The 26,828-nt window shown below is 36.7% G+C and overlaps 1 long non-coding RNA gene across 1 annotated transcript in view; it reads left to right on the top strand.

Annotated features, from left to right (window-relative positions):
* Positions 1 to 21,833, top strand: part of LOC123612983 (uncharacterized) — a 28,037-nt gene extending 6,204 nt beyond the window's left edge. The window contains exons 2-3 of the long non-coding RNA XR_006720310.2: positions 16,474 to 16,622; positions 21,409 to 21,833. This is a non-coding gene — a long non-coding RNA (uncharacterized LOC123612983). The remainder of the gene's footprint in view (positions 1 to 16,473; positions 16,623 to 21,408) is intronic.
* The last annotated feature ends 4,995 nt before the right edge of the window (positions 21,834 to 26,828 follow it).

Raw genomic sequence — 26,828 nt, 5'->3', positions numbered from 1 at the left:
GATGTTATCAATGGGTGAAGGGTATAAGGGATCACTCTGTATTATTTCCTAGTGCTGAATGTGAATGCACAATTATTGCAAAATAAAGTATTTTTAAATTAAATTACATAAATTACAATTGAATAAATTATATTTTAAATTTTTTTTAAATGAGCAAAAGATTTGACCAGACACTTGACCAAAGAAGCTACAGGATGACAAGTAAACAAAAAGGTGCTCAATATCATTAGTATCAGGGAAAGACAATTTAGAGCTACAGTGAGACACCACTACGTATTTATTAGAATAGTTAAAATCAAACATCAAAAGGGGCGATCATACCAAGTGTTGGTGAGGATACAGCACAACAGGGCCTTTCATGCACTGCTGGTGTAAAACAGTTTGGTAGTTGCTTAAAAAGCTAAATATACATCTATCAGGTAACCCAGGTATTCCATTCCTAGGTGTCTACCCGAAATAAATGAAAGCATATGTTTGCACAAAGACAATGAACATGTTTGTTCATATTAGATTTATTTGTGGTGGTGCCAGACTGGAACAACCCAAATGTTTGTCAATAAGACAACAGATAAACACATTGTGATATATCCATACAATGGCATACTTCCTAGCACTAAAGAGGAGTGAAACATTAATACACACCCCACCATGGATAAGTCTCAAAATCATTCTGAGAGAAAGAAGTCAGCAAATAAAAGAGAGTACACAATCTATGAATCTATTTTCCCCTAATTTTAGGAATTGAAAACCAATCCATAGGGACACAAAGCAGATCAGTAGTTGCCTAGGGATGGGGGGGATGGGGGGGGTGGACAGATTGTTAAGGGCTCCAGGACAATTTTGGAATTGATAGAAGTGTTTGTTTTGTTAATCATGGTCTTGATTTCACGTATATACATATGATAAAACTCATCAACATGAGCACTTGAAATGTGTGCTGTTTATCGAGTATCAATTACATCTCAGTAAAGATGCCAAGATAATGATAAAAACAGAAGCCAGGTTACCTAAAAACAAACAAACTTATCGAGAGTACAAAACTTTAGTTTTCTTTCATAAATTTTCCTCAAAAAAAAAAATTTGACCTAAGGCATAAAAAAAAAACCCCTCACTATTACTGCTGAAGAGCGAGAGATTTTTGCTACAAAGGAGGAACTTGTATAAAAGGGAGTATATATTTCATACAAACACACACACACACACACACACACACACACACACACACACACACACACACACACACAGTCTTGATAAGAATTTTTAGAAATTAGTGACACTATATTTAGGACATATCAAAACATTTATGTGCTAACACTCCATTCAAAATTACTTAGTAGATACATTTTTAAACTGCTAGTTACCTGAACATATAACCCAGTCATTTTGCCTGTGTCCTATTCCCCTATTTCCAGTTGTTCTGTCATGTTTCTGCTTAGATATAGCACAGTCACCTTACATACAATATGTGATACTGTATAGCCAGGTGATTCAAAACGCAGGCTAAAACTCACAAAGACCTAGGTTCAAATCCTGGCTCTTTCACTTATTCCATAATCTTGGGCAACTTCTCTAAAATGAGAATAATACTAATTATGCCTAGGGCTGTATGAGGTTTAAATGAGATGAATGTAAACTGCTTGGCACAGATAGATACTTTATAAATAATACCTATTATTATTAAAAACCAAAATTATCTTTCTGCAAAAAATGAACCCTCTTACCTGCCATCACATTCTTTTCATAGGTCCCACAAAAATTCTAGTCTCATAGACTGAAAATCTTGGAAACATATTTGAATTTTTTATGTATCTATATTCACTTCAGTATCAGTTCTTCATTAAAATAGCATTTAGATTTTTCCTTTCTAACAAATGCCCAGTACAGTTAGTCTCTGCACACCCTCTTCAATTCATTACTATATAGTAATTCAGTAAACCCTAGCCACACTAGATGTTAGCTGGGTGATTTAGGCAAGTTACTTAACCTCACTAACCTCAGTTTTCTCCACTGCAAATTGGGGATGAATACATTATGCACTTAAAGTCGTTTTTACTGTGCCTGATACAAGAGTAATTGCCTGACAAATGGGAGTTACTTTTACCATTTCCTAATTCTATTTAGGAAAAAAAAGTACTTCTGTAAAATACTCACGGTCATTTTAGCTTCTTCAGTTGCCACATCTCACTGTTTCATTGATTTTACAGTCCATGGAATCCTTGAAACATTTCCATTCTTGCACTGGGCTTTGGTTATTCCACCTACTACCCCCTCCTCATCTTTCATAGTTAGTGTATTCCAAGTGATTCTCAAATCTGGTGAACTTAGAATCAATTGGAATGCCTCTAAAAATACTGATGCTCAGACTGCACCGCAGACCAATTAAATAAAAATCTCGCCAGGTAATTCTAATGTGCAACTGGCATTGAGAACCACAATTTTGTTTTGCCTGTTTGCTTTTGGTTTTGTTGTTCATGTTTTGCTTTATTTGGTTTGGGATCTAATTGTAGAATTTGCTTCAGTTTCTGAAGACTTTTTTTGGTTCTTGATTTTACCATGAGACATGCTAGCCATCCCTTGCTGGTACTGAGTTTCTGCAAATTTAGGTATCATGCAGCAATATCCTTAACCAAATCATTTGTTAAAAAAGAGAGAGAAAATAAGACAGTAACATAATCCTGGGGAATTCTCCATAACTTGGCATTAATTCATCAATCAGCACTTTGGAGAATATCATTAATCAAGTAACTCTAATTACAAATCCACGTAACTGCCCTGATGATACTTTTTAATCAGTAAACATCAACCCTTGTAAATCTTCTACCAAGGATATTTTGAGAGAACCTGTCAGAGGACTCTCCAAAATCAAGATATATAGATATATAGATATATAGATATTATAATCCTATCTAAAATTCCTATGAGGTTTATCTGGTATGATTTTCTTAGTAAACCTATTCTCTTCCCGATCATAAATTTCCTTTCTCGGTTCTTGAAGACTCACAGTTCATTCTAGAGTCTAACAGGGAGTCACAGCAAACTCTCAATCCCATAGTTTGCAGCTTTTTTTCTTCTTTATTTTTTCGGCTTTCCGTGTCTAACTCTGTATTTCAAGCACCTTTTCAATTCTCTTCAAATTCCTGAAGATTATCAATAGCTTTTTGGTAGTTTGAGATGATACCTTTTTCACATCTTGAGGTATTTTTCACCCAAGCCTGGAGATGAACTAGAGCAGATGAGTATTTTCTCACTATTTTACTCCCTTAATCTCCATTTCTTATTACTATTAATTTTGTTCTTCCCAAGTGATGATAAATCTTCACAGAAAAGATAGGAACATACTTAAGGGGTTAGTAGAGTTAGAGAGTTATGTAATTCAACTTAATTTCCTCTGTCCAGTAGCTCTGTGCCATTCACCCCAGGTGGTGGCCTTTTACGCCATTCTTGTTTCCTTAACATACAAGTAAGTGTTTTTTCTTGCTGTTAATAGTTGTCACAAGCTTCAGAAAGAATCTTCTGAGCTTTTAGCCTCACTGACATTTCCACATATTCCTTGCTACTTCTCCAAATTGTGTCTTCTTCTTCTTCTTCTTCCTTCTTTTTCTTCTTCTTCTCCTTCTTCTTTATTATTATTATTATTATTATTATTATTATTATTATTATTATTATTATTATTAATGAGCCTTTCCCTCACTTTGTCCCTCATTTTTTCAAGAGTCTTTTAAATATGAATTCACTGAACTCACTGGAGAATTCTCTATGCATTCACATCCGTCACTTTCTATTCCTCCCTTTTTCACCTTCATCACTGCCCATCAGAGGTTGGCAAACTTTTTCTGTAAAGAGACAAAATATTTTAGGTTTGGCGGGGCCTGCTGTCTCTGCTGTATGTACGTGCTCTGTCATTACAGCACAAAAGCAGCCACAGAAAATACATGAATAAATGAGTGTGACTAGGTTCTGATAGGACTATTTATTTTGGGTTTTTATATACATTTCACAAGTTATAAAATATTCTCCTTTTGATTTGTCTAAAATCATTTAAAAATGTAAACATCTACTGATAATGCTGAAGAGCGGCTTATCAAGACACGTGGGTGAACAGACTTCACAGGTAGGCTGTAGTCTGTCAGCCCCTGCCAGAGGGGGCAAGGTATCTCTTCTGTATCCACACTCTCCTCTTGTGGGCTCAGGAACTCTCAGTTAAGTTCCTTTCTCTGTACTAAGCTGGACGGTGCAGGCAGCAGCAGCCTCCGATCTGGAATCCTAACCATATCTCGTCATCTCTATTGATGCGTCCTCTGAAATTCACCCGTAGTTTGGGGATGGAGAAAGCCACTCTCTCGGTTCCACCCTTCAGCAACAGGCAGGCCATTCCCTTTACTGTTTGGCAAGAACTTCTTCCACATCACATTCTTATCATTTCTGCTGTGTATTCACCTTATGGTCAATCCTTCAACTTTGGTTCTGGAATAAAATTCCAACTTTGATGATAAGGAGGAAATCCTTTTTTCTCTCTTTAAAGCTATCTTTCAAGACTGTTGTCTTCCTATGACTTTTTAAAAGTCAAGTTTGAGACTCAAGGCTGAGCAATGACTTTTTCTTTCAAGGTTCTATGTCTCTTTTTCTCAGAGACAGTATGTCCCATTCCATGGCCAACTCTTCCTGTCAGAAGGACTACAGAGGCTAAAGATTAATTGTTGAGAAGGGAAAATACACCTGGTGATATTTCAAAACAGTACTTCTGTATCAGGGTCATTCATAATTTCATCATCCGAAGTTTGTTTTTTGAGACCTTCCATAACCTATTGAGCTTTGTGGCTTTTAAGTTTAAAGAATTGGTTTTTTTTTTTAATTTCTCTTAGAAAACCTTGAATTAACTTTGATGCATACTTTAAAGGATGAAATGATGAAAATAATCATTTTGGGCTCCAAAGAGGAGCCTTACTCTTTCAGCTTTAGAAATTCTCTACAGGAAATTTAGAACAAGTTCTCAAGAGCTGCCCTGGAGGGCCTTCAGAAACACTCCAGATTCATTCTCAAAACAGCCCTTTTCTATCCAAGCTGGACAGACTCCCACGGCCAGACTCATCTTCCTCGATGTAATTTTCTCCTGTCTCAGGAGGGACTTCCTATCTTGATGGGCATCTGCCAGCACCCTGCTATCCCCTCCATCAGCAGCCCCAGGGATCTGGACAAGGGAATCTTTACTGTATCTCCTGGGAAGCCTCAGCCAAACAGGATTTCTGACAGTCTATTCTGACATCCCAGAATTCTTGTGAAGGGTATACAAATACCACTGTGAGGCAGTGAATTTCCTCTGTGGAATTCTTTATTTTTCCTGTGAATCATTAACCATCTACTGTGAACTAGGAAAAGTGAAAGAAGAACAAAAATTTTAGACGTCAATTGTAAAATGAGCCCCCTCTCTCAAGTAATGAATTTATTTTCTTTTCAGTGTTTTTCCACCTAAATTGTATTCTCTTGTTTCCTAATGTTTTTCCTTAGCATAGGACATTATTGTAATCCACAGATTTTCTCCCCATACTCCTTTCCATATTGTTTTCCTTAAAAAAAGAACAAAAATATATTCAAAGAGCAATATGAATTTTAAATGCTAATGTAATTACTTACTAAATTATATATTAATGCATATAATACATATATTCAAAGTTGCTGTTTTGCATTTATCAGTTCAAATGACCAAACATTTGTGGTTCCTCATTTTGTACAGGATGCTGTGTTAGATGCGGCAATACCACACCAGCACTCTGGGGACACCGGTGTAGTCACGGTTCTTCGTAAGACGCTCTCTGGCAGGAGGGTTTGGACTTTGCAGTCAGATAGACTTGAGCTCTTCTTAGATCTGCCATTTACAAACTGTGATCTTGGGCAAAATAGCTGATATTATTACTCAGGCTGATGAAGAAAAATGCCACAATAGGCAATTTGTGGACTGGAGGGAAGTGACTAGTTCTGACTGCAGTGAGGAGACATTTCAAAGTACTTTCAAAGAAAGAAAATTAGAGGGGAACTTTGAAACATAGGTACAACTACAGAAGGTGGAGCTGGGGCGGGACCTGGAAAAAAACAATATTCCTTGGTTTATAAATAAAACACCCAAAGTTTAAAAATATTTGTCTTATTATTTGACTTAAACATCTAATTAATATAAATGTTATTTTATGACTATTTGTATATGTAAATATGCCATTTTGTTGTTTATATTTTATGAAATAGCCAAGTGAAAATGTTATGATCTGATATAACCCCCAATACATACATTTTTAAACACACTATTATATATAATTAACCAAAAATGATTTTTAAAGTAAATAATTAAGGAATTTCAACACATTAGTCCCACTTCTATCCAGTAGATTTTTTTTTTTTTACTAAACTTGTATTAAAATCTTGCATAGCCCTAAATCTATTTCACTGGCTGCTCTCAAACTTGGTTTAACTCTGTTTTAAGCAGGAGGCTTCACAATATGACAAATAGCTTAGATCCCAGAGAAATTCTTTTTTCACCATTGCACACGATCTCTAGAAATGTTGTTCCTGAATAAATGCGGTAATTTTTTCAAATGTTGCTTCCTGTTGTTCCTCAAAATTAAAAACATCAAGATAGCTGCTAATCAGGGAACTTGTACATTTGAAAGAAAGGACAGGCCAGCCTGTACTTGTTCAGTGCATGCCAGTGGTGGCCTCGGGGTTGGGGGGTGGGGTGCACTCCACGGATTGCTCAAAACAAACCAATGTGATACAGCCGGAAAGTATGGGGAAATTTTGTTCACATATTTTTATTTAAAAATTCTACTTCTCTTAGATTTTATTATGTGCATATCATTTATTAGCTTAATAATATATGGATACAATTTGTAAATAAATATATCTCTCTATGTTGGGGGGATATGCTCAATTATTTTTAAATGTTAGGGGTAGGGGTGAAATATTATGCCCCCTTCTTCCCATTTTGCATCTGGACCAAGAGAGCCTGGATCTCCTGGTTCTGTGGACTGTGGGCACCAGCCCTGCGCTCTTGTCAGAAGCTGCTGCTGGAGGGGAATTAGTACCCTTTGAATCTCATGCTCTGGGGACTACGCCAGGGCTGGGTACACAGCAGGAAAATCCCTGACCCACGATGTCATTTAGCATATCTTCTGTCAGAGGCTAGATGGACTTGCTAGATTTGAACATTCGTACTTGCTTCCCTGTTGTAGGTATTTGGTTTGGTTTTGTTTTAAACCACAAAAGTGCTTCGTATCCTGTGGCCCTGGTTTTAGTAAGGATCATTGTACTGTTTTGATTTATCAGCCTGAGATTGTCGATAACAAATATTTAGTAATAACTTCATAATGAAATTCACTGTTGTCGTTTACTGAATAATTTTGGATCTCACAGAAAATATAATGGATAACAGTGACAGGCTTCTTTTACCTGCCTTGGCTCCAGAGGAGGACGACTGTAATCCAGAATGTAAAAATTGTTAATGCTTGTTACGAGAAGCCCCAGACCACCCCCCCCCACCCCTCACCCCTCAAAAATAGGCTGTTAATGAGACAGTCTCTCAATTAGGGGAAATGAAAGATGCTCTGGTTGTTATTTTTTCCCCCTGGAATAAATTTTGGTTAATCTTTAAAAAATGCTTATTAACCAATGCTTATATTAAAAATGCCTTCAAGATATTATAGCATACTTCTTGACAGTAAAGATGACCCTCCCTCTCTTTTTCTTGATCAAATATTTTGTAAGCTTTCAGGGTTCTTTATAGCAAGTTCAATCTCTAGAAGTATAGCTCACGGAGAATAAGCAGCGTGTACTGCATCTCAAGACAACACCCAGCATTAAGAGATTATTTCCACAAAATACTTAAATTGACTTCCAGTTCTTACCATCTACCCCTTTCTCTGAAAAATATGTCACTGTCAGACTGTTATGGTTAAATAGAGGACTCTGGTCAATTGGGGTAGGGGGTTAGTATGTCTAGTTTTACTTTTAGCATTCTTTTGTGTGACCAGTGCCTTAAAAAAAAGAAATCGAAGGAGAATAATCATTTAGCCCAAAGAAACATTGAACACTCTTTCTGATTCTGTTTTCTGACTCTGCCTGTGAAAATTTAGCATGGAGGATGTTGAGACCATTTCTCAAGTTTTTTTCACCAGGAAGGGCAGGAATTCTCTAATATTAAAAAAAAAAAAAATAGAGAAAGATCCTATAGGCACAAGCATTTGGAAGTTTTAGGTATAAAAGTAACTTTTTTTTTTTAAAAAAGGTAACTATTTTTCTTGGTTTCCAATTTCTGCCAACACTTTCTGCTATCAAGTTTGTTTTACATAATGAGCCCACTGCTTAGTACACATAATCTCAGAGATGAAAGGATTTAAATCATCCACCCTGCAAGAAAGAAGACACACAGTACCGGTTTATGTTGGATCCTCAGTCGTGGTGAGCCATGACACTTGCAGTCTTTCCAGAAAGAAGCATTTTCACCTTAAAAGGTGAACTCAAAAATATAATTTCCATACTGGTTATGATACTGTTTGAATATTGCCCAACAGCAGTCACTCCTCAAATTATTTCCTGAAGAGTAAGCAAGAATTCAACATGAAAAAAATCACCTTGTAATTTTTTTTCAAAAATGAGCACTAGTTCAACAAATTACTGGTATATGAGGTGCTTCACAAAATTTTTGAGTAATAATCTAAAATGTTGCATCTATTTGTACAGCTTATAAGTAATAGTTATGGGGACAAGATGATCTTCCAACAAATACATAATTATATATGGGCCGTTTATGATATTTAGATATAAATATCATCTTGCCTGTAAGTTACGTGAAGTCCCTTAATTATTTTTGGTAGCACAGAGCATCTGTGGGATAGAAGTAAAATGCTGTCAAATGGCAGCATAAGGGAGTAATAAGTTGGAGAGAAATGCATAAGGTAGAAAGCGGGGTCCAGAGCTTAACTAGCCTTGTTTTATACAAGAATAACAACTTCTAGTTAGTTCATATGTTTGTTATGAGGACAAAATGGAAACATGCAGATTCAAGACTTCACTCAGCGTCTGGCCCTTTGGAAGGGGTTATGGATAGTGATGCTGTGCTAATTTGTCGACAGTCTTTTTTTTTTAAACATCTTTTTTATTGAGTTATAGTCATTTTACAATATTATATCAAATTCCAGTGTAGGGCACAATTTTTCAGTTATACACGAACATACATGTATTCATTGTCATGTTTTTTTTTTCGCTGTGAGCTACCACAAGATCTTGTATATATTTCCCTGTGCTATACAGTGTAATCTTGTTTATCTATTCTATATATGCCTGTCAGTATCTACAAATTTTGAACTACCAGTCTCTCTCTTCCCACCCCCCCACTGGCAACCACAAGTTTGTTTTCTATGTCTATGAGTCTGTTTCTGTTTTGTATTTATGTTCTTTTTTTCTAGATTCCACATATGAGCAATCTCATGTGGTATTTTTCTTTCTCTTTCTGGCTTACTTCAGTTAGAATTTCATTCTCCAGGGACATCCCTGTTGCTGCAAATGGTGTTATGCTGTCGGTTTTTATGGCTGAATAGTATTCCATTGTATAAACATACCACATCTTCTTCATCCAGTCATCTGTTGATGGACATTCAGTCTGTTTCCATGTCTTGGCTATTGTAAATAGTGCTGCTATGAACATTGGCATGCAGGTGCCTTTTTGAAGTAGGGTTCCTTCTGGACATATGCCCAGGAGCGGGATTCCTGAGTCATATGTTAAGGCTATTCCTAGTCTTTTGAGGAATCTCCATACTGTTTTCCACAGTGGCTGCAACTTGTCGACAGTCTTAAAACAGGACCCCCTTCCCAGAGAGTGACAGAAAGACTGAGAGAAATTAGCAGTAATGTTTGTAGTTTGGGAAAAAACAGTTTATCCTCTCTTCATCAGCAGTATTCAGCCCCATAGTTCAGAAATGGAGCAAACTATTCTCAGAAGTTAAAATGTTTTATGAATGTCATCCCCGTGGAAACTTCTGAGAAGTCATGCTGATCAAGGGTAATCGATCTTGTTAGAATCAGATATAAAATTCAGCACTCATTGCTTTTCCATCTATGTCTGCCCTCTTTTTCACCCATCCACCCAGGATCCGTCAGGCTATTGCTTGCACTGGTATGACTCATAAGAAATTAGAAAATACCTGGCCTATTTATGTTCACAGGCAGAATTTTATCTTCATTCCTATTTGTCTCCACCAAATCATTTCACAAATTTTCTTCATAATGTACACATGCTTCTGCACTTGCAGTAAAGCTTTGGGCCAAGAGACAAGCAGTTCTTACAACAAACGTAATAATCAAATATAGCTTTGTCTTCACTTTTAGCGATCACAATAAAATTCAATGGGTCAGATAGAAAGCTTAGTGAGTGGTTATTCACATCAGAATTCTTTTTATCATTTTCATCTTGAAGAAAACAAAGTGCTGGCAGAGAGGCATGAAGTTAAAATGTCAGGAGCTCTTGAGCAAAAGAGCAATGGAAAAATAATCAAGTTATGAAATTTTATTTACATGTAGTATGGGCAGATTTACCTCTGGATGCTTCTGGGTCTCTTTTTTATAATTTGTTTTAATAATATTAAAGAGGTCTTTTTTTTCCACAGACCCCCAAATAATTCAATATATAAATAAGATCATTATGCCAAAAAGAGAAATACTCGTTTAAGTACCTTTAAAATCTCTTTCCTATATGAAATGAAACTAACCCCTGTCCCGTCAGGGGCAAGGATAAACAGAAAACACTAAACTAAGAGGAGTTACTGTAAATAAGGAGGACTGTTTAGAAGACATGAGGAAGAAGTTTCTATTTCCTGACCAGGTTTTGCAGTGGACATCTGTAGCTGAAGGTCGGTGACCTGAGTGGTCCTACAGTCTGATGGTGGCGGTCAGGATTGGTGAGAGGATCAGTCTTCAGTGTGCCTTGGCACAGAACTTCCTCTCAGCTGTGCCTCACTTTGTTGACTTTAGACCATGTTAAAGTAACAGTGCAGAAGAGTTGTTCCTTGCTTGAGCTTAGTGACGTCACAGAATTCTCTAGCTTTGCATCTGGGCCACTACCAAGTTACTGATTCAGATGAAATAGGTTGTGGGCTATGACATGTTATGCACCCCAATATTTCTTTTTTACAATCTGAATTGCCATTAAAGTGAACACTTTAAACTCTGGGATTTTAACATGAATCTTATAGTATAGAAGAAAAATATCAACCAAAGCAGAGGTTTTCAAACATATTTTTTAGCATGTTGCACGTTAAGAAAAACCCAGGATATCAAAATTCAATACATACAAATTTATAGATACAGTTAACCGATATCCTCTGGTTTTGCATCCTTATAAGACAGAAGGGAAGGGGGCAGGAGACAACCATTAAAAAATGACACAGCAATTAGCACCAAGATGGTGGAAGATTCAACTCCTAGTAGACTTTGAGCTTCATTATATGCTCATTGAAATACAACAGCATACTAAATGGCACTCCTATAGGTGCCAGGACAGTTTCAAGACTGACCATAAAAGGTCAAAGGATAAGTGATGGCCCAATTCTTGGGAATCCCAGCCCCAAAGTAGTTATAATAATCCTCCCAGTTGTTAGCACATGAAGTTACCAAGTGCATAAAAACTAACAACCTTGCACCCCGTGGGTTCTTTCTCTCTGTCACTCTCTCTTGTCTTCTGGATGACAGGCACTCTGTCTATGGAGTGTGCATCTCTCTGAATAAATCTACTTTTACCCAACTATGGCTCACTTGAATTCTTTTCTGCACAAAGCCAAGGACCCTCACTTGGCAGGATGTTTCCCAGGGACTCAACTGAAACCTGGGACACATCCATCCTCCCGTAGCCCCATTTTTCCTATAACACTCAGATCAACCTCCTGTGGATCAAAATTTTGATATATCAAATGTATTTGATATATTTGATAAATACGACTGTATATATACACATACATGCATGTGTGGTATTGTGATTTATAGTAAAAAAAAACATATATGGTTTTCATCCCATTTCTGGCCCAGAACCCCTAAAACCATTCGAATTTCCTAAGTGATGAGAGCCATCAGCATGTGTTTTGTTATATTAATGAGCTGACTTTTGGAAAGCACCTAAGGATGGGGATCAGTTGCCAGGGTAGCCAATCGTGTGATAAGAGGGTTGGAAAATTCAGTCCCACCTCCTTAACTTCTAGGGAGGGAGATGGGCTTGTGGTTGAATCAATCACCAGTGGCCAATGAATTAATCATTCATCCCTATGTAATGAAGTCTCCATAAATTCCCAAAAGAATGAGGTTCAGAGAGCTTCTGAGTTGGTGAATACATGGATATTTGGGGAGAGTGACCCACCTGGAGAAGGCACAGAAGCTCCATACCCTTCCCCATACATTGTCTTGTCCATCTCTTCTATCTGGCTGTTTCTGAGTTAAATCCCTTTATGATAAACTGGTTTTCTAGTAAGTGAAATGTTTCTTTGAGTTCTGTGAGCCACTCTAGCAAATTAATCGAACCCAAGGAGGGGGTCATGGGAGCCACTGATCTATACCCAGTCTGTCAGATGTACAGGTAACAACCTGGACTTGGAATTGGCATCCTGAGTTGAAGGAGGTCTTTGGAACCCCCAACTATAGCTGGTCAGTCAGAAGCACAGGTGATAACCTGGGTTTGCAACTGGCATCTAAAGGGGTTAAGGAGAAGTGTTGTTGGACTGACCCCTTACCTGTGGGATCTGATGCTATCTCCAGGTAGATCAAGTGAGATAGTGTCAGAATTAAGTTAAGTTGTGGGACACCCAACTGGTATTCTGAGAATTACTTGGCAGTGTGTGGGGAAGGACCGCCTCACCCAACACACACACACACATTGAAATTGGGTCAGGAACTCAAAAACAGCATGTATCTACACACACAGATAATATGGAACAAAAGTTTCATGAAACAGTAACTTACTCTTACTACAGGCAAGACATTCTAATATTTTCTAATCTATTTTATTTCATTTTTTTCTAACACATTGGCCCCCACTAATATATTGTGACCTGCAGTTTGAAAAAAAAAAAAAAAACTCTTCTCAGGAGAGTTCCTAGAACTTGCTTCTCCTGCTGAGAATCTGCTAAATTTGTCATTGTTCGCACGCTGGGTAAAACCCTTTTGTTCTGCTAGACGTTTGTATAATTTCTCTATGTCAGAAACCAGTATGAAACAGATTTTTGTCGTGTCCACAATGGCAAATAGTCCACAGACTGAGGCCTGAGGTCCGTTTAACTGTATTCAAGTAATCTTTACACCAATACTTCCTGACTCCATTCTGATAAACTTGTTAAATGCATTGTGAGTTACGGGGGATAAAAGGGGGTAAATGCAAAGCACTTTAAAATAAAATTTTAGCATTATCTCTGCTGCTTCCAGAATGACAACTACAATATTTTCCTTAGGACAAAGGGACAGTGCCTCATGCCTGGAGGAAGGGATGCTGGTTCCTTGCCTGATGACAGTTTAACAAAGTTTAAGGTGCACAATTTCCATTGTGTCCTACCATGGCCAGACTCTGTGTGGCCAAGGCCCTTGCTTTCTGGATGCCTCTAATCTTGCAATCTATTTGCAGTCCATCTTTGGAAACAGGTTTTTTATATAGTTGTGTGTGCAGTAGGCTACCGGAATCAGGGAGCCCTTCTGCCTGCCACAGCAGAAATGTGGAAGGCAGATGTGGCAGTTGGACAGAACTTGGACTCAGAAAACTGGAGTTTGCAGGTTCCGCTCCTTGTGAGTTACACTGCCTTGGGAAAAAAGCATTTAACTTCTTTGACCCTCAGGTTAATAATGAACATGTATGGTATTGTCATATGTCAGACACAGTACCAGATTTTAAAAGACAGAGATGACTAAAATATAGTGCATGCCCCTGAAATAGAGATGATAATACTATAATACTGTTCTCATAGCGTTATTATCAGAACTAAAAGAGAGAACAAACTGGAAACACCGAGCACAATGTTTCACCCATGTTAGGATTATTTGTTTCTTTCTTTTTGTATTTGAATCCATTTTATTACAAAATAGAACATGCAGGAAAGTGCAAAAATGTGTATGTTCAGCTAAATGAATTATGAAAAAGTAAACATTCATGTAACTGAAACCAAGAAATAGAAACAGAATATTGCCATTACCCCAAAAGTCCTACTTGCTCCACCTAATTTACAACCCCTCTTACCCGCTAAGGTAGCACTTCCTTGGCTTTTACACTGTCTTGTTTTCTTTATATATCTGCATATAAATTTTTTAACCACATAGGCACACATCCTAAATATTATAGTTTGGTTTAGCCTGATTTTGAACTTTATATACAATCTGTTCTAGCTGGCTTCTTTTACTTATCACATTATTTTAAAAATTACCCGCATTGTAAATGAGTTGTAGTTAATTCATTTCTGTTGCTGTATAACATTCATTTGAATAAATATACCACATTTTCTATTTTAATCCACTCTATCATCCATAAACATTTGGTTCGTTTCCACTCTTTGGCTATTACACAAAAGGCTGTAATTAAAATTCTTGTCCATGTCTTTTGGTACATCTAAGTTTGCATTTCTGTAGAGTATATACTGAGGAGAAGAATTGCTGGGTCATAGAACACATGTATCTTTGTTCTTGCTACATAATGTCTGTCTTCCAAAGTATTTGCATCAATTACTCTCTAATCCACAATAGGTAAGAGTTGCTTTTGTACCACATTCTCACCAACTCTTGGTATTGTCAGACTTTTAATTTTAGCTATTCCAGTGGGTACAGATCTCATTTTAGATTAAATCTCACACTCCTGATTACCAATAAGACTGAGCACCTTTATCAGCCATTTGCATTTCCTCTTATGTGAAATACTTAAGGTTTTGCCCTACCTTTTTTGAGTTGTCTTTTTCATAATGCTCTGTATATAATCTCTTTGTTAGTACATGTAATAGAAATGTTATGCAAATAATTTCTCCCACTCTGAACCTTGTCTTCAGTATCTTCCTAGTGTCTTTTGATGAACAGAAGTTCACAATCTTAATATTAGTCCACGGTATCAATTTTTTCCTTTATTTTAAGTGCTTTCCTTTGTCCTAACAATGGTTTTTTAGAAGATCTTTTGCCTCACTGCACTCCAGCGCTACTTCTGTGATAAATCAAGCTTCCATATATGTAGAGGTCTGTTTGCAGATTTTCTTTATGGCTCCATTGATCTATGTGTCTATTATTGTAACAGTCCCACAAATCTTGTATATCCACAGTGATTTTTATCTACTTATAATCAGCTACTAAAAAGAGTATGTTACAATTTCTCAATGTGATTGTAAATTTGTTTATTTCACTTTGTAACTATCAATTTTTGCTTCCTACATTTGAAAGCTGTTATTAGATGCATACAATTTTTCATTTTTTATCAATTTCTTGCAAATTGATCTTTTTTATTATCCTTATTTCTAATAATTGAAATAGAAAATTTTGTTTTCATACCTTCTATGTTTTTATTTTCTAAATGTGTTTCTTGTACAGCATCTAGTTGTAACTGTCTCAAAATTTTTGCCTTTTAATGGAATCATTTAGTTTACTTACATTTAATATAATCTGGGATTCATTAGTTCATACCATTATCAATCTATTGCCTTTCTGCTTCACACTCACCTTCATTGCCAAGCCTGTGATATTGGAACATATCTCCCTTGACAGGTGGCACAATGCTAAGCTTCCTCAGTGGAGGCCCCTGGAGACACATAGAAAGAGGATGCAGAGGTCAAAATTATGTGGCATCCCCCATGGTCAGCTTTCTCTGGCACTTAAAGGGAGGCTTCTCAGTGAGTTTTGTCACTGGGGAATCACAACGGACTCTGTCATATTTTAACCACTCCCTTCTCTGTACTATTTCAAATGTCGAACTTTTCGCACAGCATTATAATTTGTCTAGGTGTCAGACTGTCTCCACTACTAGGATATAAGCTCCTTAAGAATAGGGTCTATGTGTTTGTCATCTCTGTTCTACAGTGCTTCTCACTGTTCTAGGCAACAACAGTAATAGCTAACCTATTATATGTGAGCCATTGTCTCATGTGTTTGAATATAGTGGATGTTTGGTCAATTTTAGTTGATAAAAGAGTAAATTATTATTCCCATGTTTCAGGAGAAGTAACTGAGGATCATAAAAGGAAAATAACTTGTTGCAGGTCACATAATTAGGAAATGGCATGGTCAAAATTAAACACAGCTATGCCTCTGTTATGTGCTCCTTATGGGTCATGCCAAGAGAGGCTGTTATTATTTTGTTGCTTAGAGTAGAATCCTGTTGAATTTGAACTCAATAGCAGGAAATAGGGGAAGTCTTACATAGAACTGATTATATGCCAACCACTTTTCATATATTCACTGATGATAATGGGTATTATTATCATTATGTTACAGAGAAAGACGCTGAAGCCTGGAGAGGTTAAGTGGAACTTCTCAAGTCACACAGCTCCTGAATGGCAGAGACAGAATTCAAACCCAGTTGGTCAGACTCTTGAGTCTATACTTGATCATTAATATACTGACTGTTCAGATACCTTAAAAAGGTAAGGAAAATAATATAATAAATACCTATGTACCTATTACTCAACATATGAAATACAACATTACCCCATGTACTGATTACATTCTCCTGAATTTGATGGCTATCATTCAAATGCATGTCTTTAGGTTTCTTGCATATATGAAAATTCTGTACAATATACAATATTATTTCTGTGTAGTTATACTTATAAAAATGACATTCCTCAGCAGCTCTTTGAATATCTACTCTGTGCCAACCGCTCTTTTAAGTACAGAGAAAACAGTAGTGACAGAACAAAATCCTTGCTCTCATGAAATTTAATTCTGAAGTGGGGAGACAGACAATAAAGCATAAACGAAGCAATACATAATCTAGCTGGTGGTAATAAGCAAAACAATAATGCACAGTAAGGGATAAAGAGAGATGGGGCTGTGGAAAAAGATGAAGTCCTCTTTTACCAAGAGATATTTGAGCAGATATCTAAAAGAAATGAAAGTGGTATCTTACTCTTTAAGAAGAAAAAAAAAAAAAAAAACACTCTTGCCAGTCTGGAGAACAGATGGCAGTGGGCCAGGAATGGAAACAGCTCTGTTGCAAAAAGTCCAGATGAGAGATAATAGTGGCTTGGATTGTTGAGGAGGTAATAAGTGGTCAGATTTGGCTCCTATTTTGAAAGTAGCATTTATATTTATAAAAGAAATGTCCTGGAATTTTCTTTTCTTGGTTTGTCCTTATGTTTTGGGAATCAAGATTTCATTAACCTGGGCGGAGGGTATAGCTCAGTGGTAGAGTGCATGCCTAGCATGCATGAGGTCCTGGGTTCAATGCCCAGTACCTCCATTAAATAAACAAGCCTAATTACCCCCACCAAAAGAAACAAAAAAAAAAAAGATTTCATTAGCCTCATAAAACAAAGGCAGTTTTGTTCCACCTTTAGGAAAATTTGGATCAAATAAGAACTAACCTTTCCATGACATACTGATAGAAGTCACTGTAAAGTCATTCAGGCCTGGGATAATTTGGGGGTGGGGTGGGGTAGAGCGGAGGTCTTTGACTATCATTTTGTTTTTTTTTAAATTCTTAGTGTTTTCTTCAAATTCTCACTTTTTAATTTCAGCGTCTTATGTTTCTTTGAATTTTTCCATTTCGTCAAAGTTTTCAAATTTGTTAGTGTGGACATGTTTGTGTTATTGTATCTATATTTTTATTGCTTTTCTCATTCTGTATTTCATTTATTTTCATATTCTCTCTTTTTTATTTGTTAGTCTTGCATGACTAATTAAACTTTTTGAAGAACGAGGTCTGGGGTTTTAAAAAACCTTTGCTGATTTTTATTATCATTGTCATTTTTGTCTATTTCAAAAGGTTACTTATGCCTATGAGACAAGAAGTAGTATTTCCTTACTTTTTGTTTTTCTAGATGTTCTCTACTGCTTTCCCCCATGCAACATTTTAATTGAATGCTAGTTAATACATGCTCCTGTCTCAAAATCCCAAAAGTACAAAACATTTTATAGTGAAAACCCATCCGTGTCCCTATAAGCTCAGTTCTTACTGTGGTATCCACAGGTGAATACTCTTCTTAGTTTCTCACATGTCATCATAGAACGTCTTCGTGCATATACTAAAAGGTATATCATTTCCCTACTCTTTTAGTAAAAGGTTGCATATTATAAATGCTCATCCTCTCCTTTCTTTTTCACTTAATAATATATTTTTATAGATTTTTCCATAAAATAATTTCTAATATTTTATACCTGCACAATATTAGATGAATTTTTTCCCAATCATTCTCCTATTAATAGTCTTTGGGTTGTTTCTCATTTTTTGTTTTTATAAAGGATGTTTGTAACAGACATCACTTGGATCTTTTCAGTCTCTCCTTTTTCATTATTCATTACTTTTACCTTTTTCATTATTTTTACCCTTCGTGCTCCTGTAGTGACCCATCCAGCATGAGCTATGGCTCACTACAACCAGACTGTGCCTTGTCCCTTGTCCAAGACTTCCACCTCCTGACTTAGGGTGCCCCTGTTGCTCCTGAGGCATGAGATGTCCCAGGGCATGGACTCATGCCTTCAAACCAAAATTGCAGGAAAGTGGATCTCAAAGAGAATCACAGAGAGTGAATCTTAGAACAACGGAAGATGGAAGCCAGCAGAAAAGTGATCCACCCTTCCTCCTTCCCTCCATCCCTCAGACTGTCCTGACATGCAGTAGTTCATAGGCTCTTAGGATCCTGCAAGATCAAGCAATGAGTTTGTTTGAAACCAGGTGGTAGGCTGCTCAGTAATATACCTTGTGCTGCCGTCCCTGCCTCTTTCCTCCTTTCCTTCACTCCTGGTCTTCCACTCTCCGGTAAAGTAGCAACATGTAAGTGTTTGCCTCTGGCTCTATGCTCTGGAGCTCTCTGACTAAGGCTGCTGGAACCAAGACTAACCCTTGAAAGCAAACTTCTCAGCATAGGATTTTGGAGTTGTTTGTTCTCTCCAGTCTGATACCAATAGGGACCTTACTGCTGACGGTAAGTGGAGGTGGCAATAACTGCCGCTTGCAGTAGGATCAGAATCACTAAGACTTTCATCTAGGGTGAACTGGGATGGGGTACAGGAGAAACTGAGGCTCTGGCATGTGCTGCGGCTGTAGTACATCTCATGTATCAGGGATATGGGAACAATGGCAAGCACGAGGATTACGGAGGAGACTGGGTCCTGTTCACAGCACTGGGCAACCCAGATAAGGCCACGATGAGCCAGCTGCCACTCAGATGGTCTGAGGGGCACAGGCTGCCTATTAAGCTATCGTTTCTCAGCTCCAGTCCTGCTTTTCTATGCTTTGCTTTCTGATGCTCTTTGAGCTGTGTTTCTGTTGTAGCAGCGGGCTCCCTGTTAGGGTTTTCCAAAAGGGAACACTAGGGGGAGACTGAAAGCCTGGAGGAGAAATGACCAGCTCCTTCCCGTTTTGTGTTCTGCACCTGTCAAAGTCACCCCCTCAGAGATACCCGCTTCCAGCACCCCTCCTCAGAGACCTGAGTTCCTGCTGTGTGGAGGCTCTCCAAGCCTCGAGGTTTCAATAAATCCATCATCTTTCCTTTGCTCCCCAGCCCCTAGCTTCGATGCCATTATTTCTGTGTAATCTCTATGTATTCCTTTTGCTTTTTCAGTCTTTTGATATCCATTTAACCAATTCTTTATGATACATTGTTTCTCACATAACTGAACTGAGTCAAATAAATGGAAAGGGGTACCCTTTCCAGAGATTATGGAAGCAGTGTGTTAGCGTGAAGTGGTTCTAATAGCTTACTTGCAGGCTAGTTACTAGATGAGTCCTGGCCCAAATCCAGTTTACAGCTGATTCAGTGAGTCCACAGATCCATCTTGTGGTAATTTTCCTTGTCTTGAATGTATAATTGAAATAAAGATTCTTGGCACAAAGAGAACTCTAACCTTTGACCATAGATTTTCAAAGTAAGTACCATAATGCTAGTAAAGAGCCAAGAGAAAGTCCTTGAAACTGTCACCCACCTTTGGCAAAGATAGTAAGTCTGAAGCAATACCATCCATGAGGAATTACAGAGATTAATGCCACTGTAAGACTGAAAGGATGCAGGAATGGTACTCTCTCTCATCTCAAGGATTAGTTCTGGCTCCTGTAAAAAAAATATGGACAATGGGGGATATCATTAGAATATCATAAATATAAACAGGTGGTAGCTCCAACTGCAGCTGCCATGCCAAATATGGTAGCTTTGTTGGAGAACATTAACATCACCACTGGGGTTCAGCATCCAACTATTGATTTGATAAATGTGTTTATCAATCGCAATCAGTAGAAAGGATCCAAAGCAGTTTGCTTGCAGAGAGCAAAGACAAACTTATTGTCTTGATCTAGACCTGTGTTAACTTTCTAGCTTTCTGTCATAATGTGTTTGCTTGCCATTAGTCATCTTGCTATTTCATGGAACATCACTGGTCCACTATATTGATGACATCATGTTAACTGACTCTTGTGAGCAAGAAGTGACAAGTACCCTGGATGACAGCCAACACTAGAAAGTGGAAGGAAAGCCCCATGGAGATTCAAAAGCTTGCCATATTTAGAGTTTTCTGGAGTCAACAGACAGGGCACTACTGGGATACCTCCTTCTAAGATGAATGAATATACTGTTGTGCTTCACACCTCGTGCCACAAGAAAATGAGCACTGTGCTTTGTGGGCCTCTGGAGTTCGGAGGAAGTGCATACTGCAATACAGAATACCTCTTTGACACATTCATTGGATGACTTGGAAATCCTCTATTTTCTGAGAGACAGAGCAAGAGAGGGCCCTGAGATAGGTCCAGGTTAGGATGTCAGCTTCTCTGCCACTCAGGCCTTGTGATCCACTCATTTACAGTTTTCAGCACACAGGTCTTTCACATGTTTTTACAGATTTATCCCTAAGTATTTCACATTTTGACTTTATTCAAAATGGTGTTTTAATTTCAATTTCTGGTTGTACACTGATGGTGTACAATTATAGAGAAATACAATTTATTTTCACATTTATTATCCTGTGCAACCTTGCTAAACTCACTCATTAGTTGATTAGATGACAGATATTGAAACTTTACCTTATTAGGCATCTGCTTTCATATTATTTTTTAAAAAATTTTATTGAGTTATAGTCAGTTTACAATGTTGTGTCAATTTCTGGTGTATAGCACACGCTTTCATTTTCTTTTAAATATTTTTGAGATTTGTTCTGGGAGTCAATGAATTTTGAGACAAAGATACAAACAATTTGATCCTTTTATGATTTATTTCTCAGGTCCAGAGGAGTGCTCAATGGAATTACTCTCAACTACTGAGGCAACTTCCTGAGGTTGACCCATACCCTGTGGATTATGGTTTTTCCCACTCTGTCTGGTGGGACTAGGCACAACTGCCAGCACTTTGTGAGTACCAGACACTGTTCTCTAGTGCTTTTATTTGATTTTCATCCTAACCTTGGATGATGCCTTCACATTGATGAACTGATGAGTACTCCCCTGAGTGCTTCAGGGGGATTCTGCAGATGTTCAGAGTTCCCTCCCTCTGAAGCTCTCTCATCTCTAGTACACCAGTCTTATCTAGGTCTACTCAGACTCTCAGCTTCACCTCCTCAACTGTGGGTGTCCACCAGGGTTTGTCTGGGTTATCCTCCTGGTGCTATGACCTGGAAACACAAAGCAATAATTTGGGGCAATTATAGGGCTCACCTCATTTCTATTCTGTCTCTTAGGGACGGCTGTCCTTCATTGCTTAATGTCCTCAATGTTCATATATTTTGTCTGTATTATTTTTTGGTTGTTTTGGGTGGGAGGAGAAATCTGGTTCCTGTTACTCCATCTTGGATGGAAAGAGAAGTCTCAGAAGTGACTTTTGAGTAAATGTATTATTTATCTGAAATTTTATCTGAAATGTACAGGTATTTTGTAGCTTAAGGATTTTCATATTTTCTAAAAGTGGTGACATCTGCTAGTTGCCTTCTCCAATACCCAAATTCCCTTCTCTTCTCAGTAACAGAACACTGATTAAAGATGCACCTCGCTAAGACACACAGTTTTCATTCTCCCTTGATTCTAGGTGTGTGTATTTGGCCAAGTGCTGCTCATAAAGTTGTAAACAGTAATGTGTTGGACTTCTGGGATTCTCCCTAGTTTATTCCTTCCCCTCATTCTGCTGCTTAGAAGCCAAATGGAATGACTGGAGCTCTTGTAACCATCTTGGTCCATAAAGGAAATTTGTGTATCTTTAATAACTAATCAGAAAACTATGAATGGCTGGTTCTTGATGATTCTGAGTAGCCACCACAGAAGCTTGAGTATGAAACTCCTTTTGCATAAACATCAGTTAACTTCTTTAAGTCATCATCACTTGGAGGTGTTCTGTGTATGCTCTGAAACATTCTATCTCATACACTGAGTTTGCCAAGTTGCTCAAAACCTAAACCAACACCTAGAGACAAAACTTACCACTAAGAAAATTTTGAGGTAGGAGAAATTTACCTGTGGTGATTAAAGCTCATCATTTGATGTCTTTTATCTATTTTTCGACCATCTTAAATGCTCAGTGCTTTCACACTCTCAATCTCCCTGTTATGAAAAATTGCTTTCAAGAAAAGATCCAAAACTCATTTACTAGGGTTATTTTCATGTTAACAAGGATTGGCGCTTTTATCTAAAGAAATTAAGTTCTAATAGTGGATTTTTCAGGAAGTAGGGTAACTTTAAAAAAATTACCAGGATTTTTTCAAGGACCTACCATAGAGCACAGGGAACTACATTCAATATCTTGTAATAATCTATAATGGAAAAGACTCTGAAAAAGAATATATATATATATATATATATATATATATTATATATATATATATATATATATATTATATATATATATAAACTGAACCACTTTGCTGTATACCTGAAATTAACACAACACTATAATCAACTATACTTCAATTTAAAAAATGAGACAGTGTAAAATAAAATCAGAAATATGAACAGTGGCAAAGACATTTGAAGATATTAAGGAGTAGTTCATTTTTTATTACTGGGTTCTGTTTGTTTTTTCATTTTCAACTTTATTAGGTAGAATTGTTACAATTTGACTACACATATACAACGCATTGCATGTAAATACATATACACAATACACTGCATATTTTTAAAAAATGTACGTATATGTATGGTTCATTGTTTCTAAGAATGTTTGGAGCTTTAGCTTTTTGAACTTACATAGTTATCAAAGGAATAAAGCCAACCACAAAATAAGAATTAATTCAAAAAGATACATACACCCCGCTATTAACAGCAACATTACTGATAATTGCCAAGATATGGAAGCATCCTAAGTGCACACCAATAGACGAATGGATAAAGAAGATGCAGCATACATACATATTGGAATACAACTCACCCATAAGAAAGGATATTTTGCCATTTGTGGCCCTTCATTCACTTTTTTTTTCACTTCAAAAACCAAAATTTTATAACTGGCATAAACATTTCCATTGCATCAGATACTGCCAGGTTTTTTGCAGGGAAGCAGGGGACTCTCTTGAAATTTTATCTGTATAGGAGCTTGCACTCAAGTGGGAAAGATGCATTCAGCTAATGAGTAGATTTTTCATACATGCTTCAGAAAGGTGATAAATACATAGCTCATAAACCTGCCTCCATCTTGAATTCAGAATCAGAGGGTGATGTCTGGGGGAGCTCCCATTAATTACCTGCAATTTTCCTTCAGCCCTTTCTCTGAAACTGTACTATTTAATTTTGGCTTATATCATCACCATAGAGATGCTCTGTTTCCCTAGTCTGCTCTGGGAAGCTGATACACTGTAGAAGATAGACTCTAGACTCAGCTGGCCAGACATCCATGTCCAGTCGAACTACTTACATGTAACCAATCACAATAGGCAGAGATCAAGAGACAGGTATTACTTAATGTATCTCTCATTACGAGCCCCTCAACTTTTTTATTTATTCAGCTTCTCAATGTGACCTATACACTTCCATTTTGAATATAGTTCTGAGCTTCTGAGGGAGAAAAAAAATCTGTGAGGTATGAGTGTTATTTTGATCAATTTTCTTCTCTGCTCTAGCAGGAATTGCTTACTCTATGCTAGGGGGAAAGTAGAGGGATGATAAGATAATCCCTTTCCCCTCCTTGTGGGATTCACATAAGACTATAATTTTGTGGAGTTGGCAGAGACTCCCTGAGAATATCTTAGCCCAGGGGATATGTGTAATTCTTGGACCTAGTAAACAAACTCATTCATAACTCACATGTATACAATTTAATAAGGCTGCCAAGGGCTGCTTGCCTGGTTATGAATTTATGTGTATAAATGACAGATGCATAATACAGTTTCTTAAAGAAGGAAAATGCACTCTGAATTTTATATTTTCACTTGCTTGGTAAGTGGAGAAAAGCATCAGAAAGGGAAATATCCAAAAACTTGCAAGGTAGATTGCAAAGTACATTGAAATATTATTAACCAATGTATACTATTAATTCATCTATAAAGCATACATTTGTTGAGGGCACACACTTTTCTTTCTGCCCAGGATACTCTTCTCCATGCTCTTTGTATGACTAATTCATTCTCATCCTTCCATTGACAGCTTGAAGTCCACCTACTTAAAAAGACCTTCCCTTGCCATCCTATCTAAAGTTGCCTCCCCTGTTACTCTTTATCCCCTTATCTGTTTTATTTCCATCATAAAACTTATCACAGGCTGTAATGATCTTATTTATTCACATCTTTACTTATTTAATGTCTGTCTTCCTGACAAAAATTGAGCTTTATGAGGGTATGGAATTTTTTTTTTTATCTCGTTTATCTCTGTAATCTACAGTCTAGCGTAGAGTCGGGTACCTGGGATAGTCTCAGTAAAACGTAGTTGGTTACGTTGTATAAGCGAAACATAGAGTGAACTCCTATTACGTGCCAGGCTTCATCTAGTTAAGTGCCTTTGATTTACTCAAAGTCTTACAGGTAAAACAGGCTTATAAATTGTAAATATCAACAATATAATAAATTTTACAGAGGTACATGCAAGATTTTTTTTACTTTTATTTTTTAATAAAGTATGGTTGATTTACAGTGTTAGTTTCAGGTGTACATCCCACTATGTATGGATTTCATATAAAATATGAAAATATGAAATAATACACTATGAACTTTTTTTGTCTAGCTTCATCTAAAAACTTCTTCTATCTTATAGAGATATCAGTAATTAATTCCGTTTAATTGTTGAAAAGTACTATATTGTATAATACATGAACTTGTTCATCCATTCATCAACTGATGAACATTTGTACTATTTCCAATATGGGCCTATTATGAATAATTGCTGTGAACACTCATGAACACATTTTTGTGAACATATGTGTTCATTTATCTTGGGAAAAATATCTAAGAGTGGAATTGCTAGGTTGTGTGGTAAAGGTATGTTTAACTTTGTAAGAAACTGAAAAGTGCTTTTCCAAATGGTCATAGCATTTTCCATTCCCACCATGAATATATGAGAGTTCTGGATGTTCTGCATACTTGCCAACACTTGATGTAGTCAGTCTTTTTAACTGTAGTCATCACACTGTCATTTTAAGTTTGTAGGAGTATCTCATTGTCATTTTAATTTTCAGTTCTTTCACGACTAATTGTGTTGAACGTCTCTTCATGTGTTTATTAGCCATTTGTATATATCCTTTGATGAAGTGTTCAAACTTTTTAAAACCTTATTTTCACTAAGTTCTTTGTCTTCTCATTATTGTGGTGTCAGAGTTCTTTATATATTCTATACACAAGTTTTTTATCAGATATATGGGTTGTGAATATTTTCTCTCAGTAAATAGCTTCTCTCTTCATTTTTTTGGAATGGGGATATGATTCCTTATTTATTCATTTATTTGTTTTTTATTTTTTATCGAAGTATAGTTGATTTACAATGTTGCAGGTGAACAGCAAAGTGATTCAGTTATATATCTCTATTCTTTTTCAGATTCTTTTCCATTACAGGTTATTACAAGATATGCAATATAGTCCCCTGAACTATACAGCAGATCCTTGCTGTTTATCTGTTTTATATATAATAGTGTGTAACTTTTTCATTTTTTTTCGAGATGTCTTTTGAACACTGGAAGTTTTACATTTTTATAAAGTCCAGTTTCTCAATTTTTAAATGATTATTGCTTCTTCTAAGAAATCTTTTCTGCCCAAAAATCACAAAATTTTTCTCATATGATTTATTTTAAGTTAACTTTTTAGTGTGGTGTGAAGTATGGGTCAAAGTGTATTTTTTTAGTAAGGATATCTAATTATTCTAACAGCATTTCTTGGGAAAAAATTACCCTTTCCCTCAATGAGTTATCTTAACATAGTAGTTGAAAATCAATTGAACATACATGTGTCAGCCTATTTCTGGATCCTTAATTCTTTTCTGTACATCTATATGTCTATGATCATGCCTCTCTCACACTGTCTTGATTAGTATAGCTTTACAAGTCTTGAGATCATGTAATTAAGCCATTCTTTCTTTCTCATTTTTTCAAAATTGTTTTGGCTCTTCCAGGTTCTCTGCATTTCCATATAAATTTTAACATCAGCTTGTCAACTTCTATGTCAAAGTCTGCTTGGATTTTAATTGCAATTGCTTTGATCAACTTGGGGGAAACTTATTTTTGAACAATATTGAGTCTTCT

This window comes from Camelus bactrianus, chromosome 12 (genome assembly GCF_048773025.1).
Source record: "Camelus bactrianus isolate YW-2024 breed Bactrian camel chromosome 12, ASM4877302v1, whole genome shotgun sequence".
Classification (NCBI taxonomy): domain Eukaryota; kingdom Metazoa; phylum Chordata; class Mammalia; order Artiodactyla; family Camelidae; genus Camelus; species Camelus bactrianus.
Note: the sequence above shows the minus strand (reverse complement) of the source record. Positions and strands in the feature narration are given on the sequence as shown.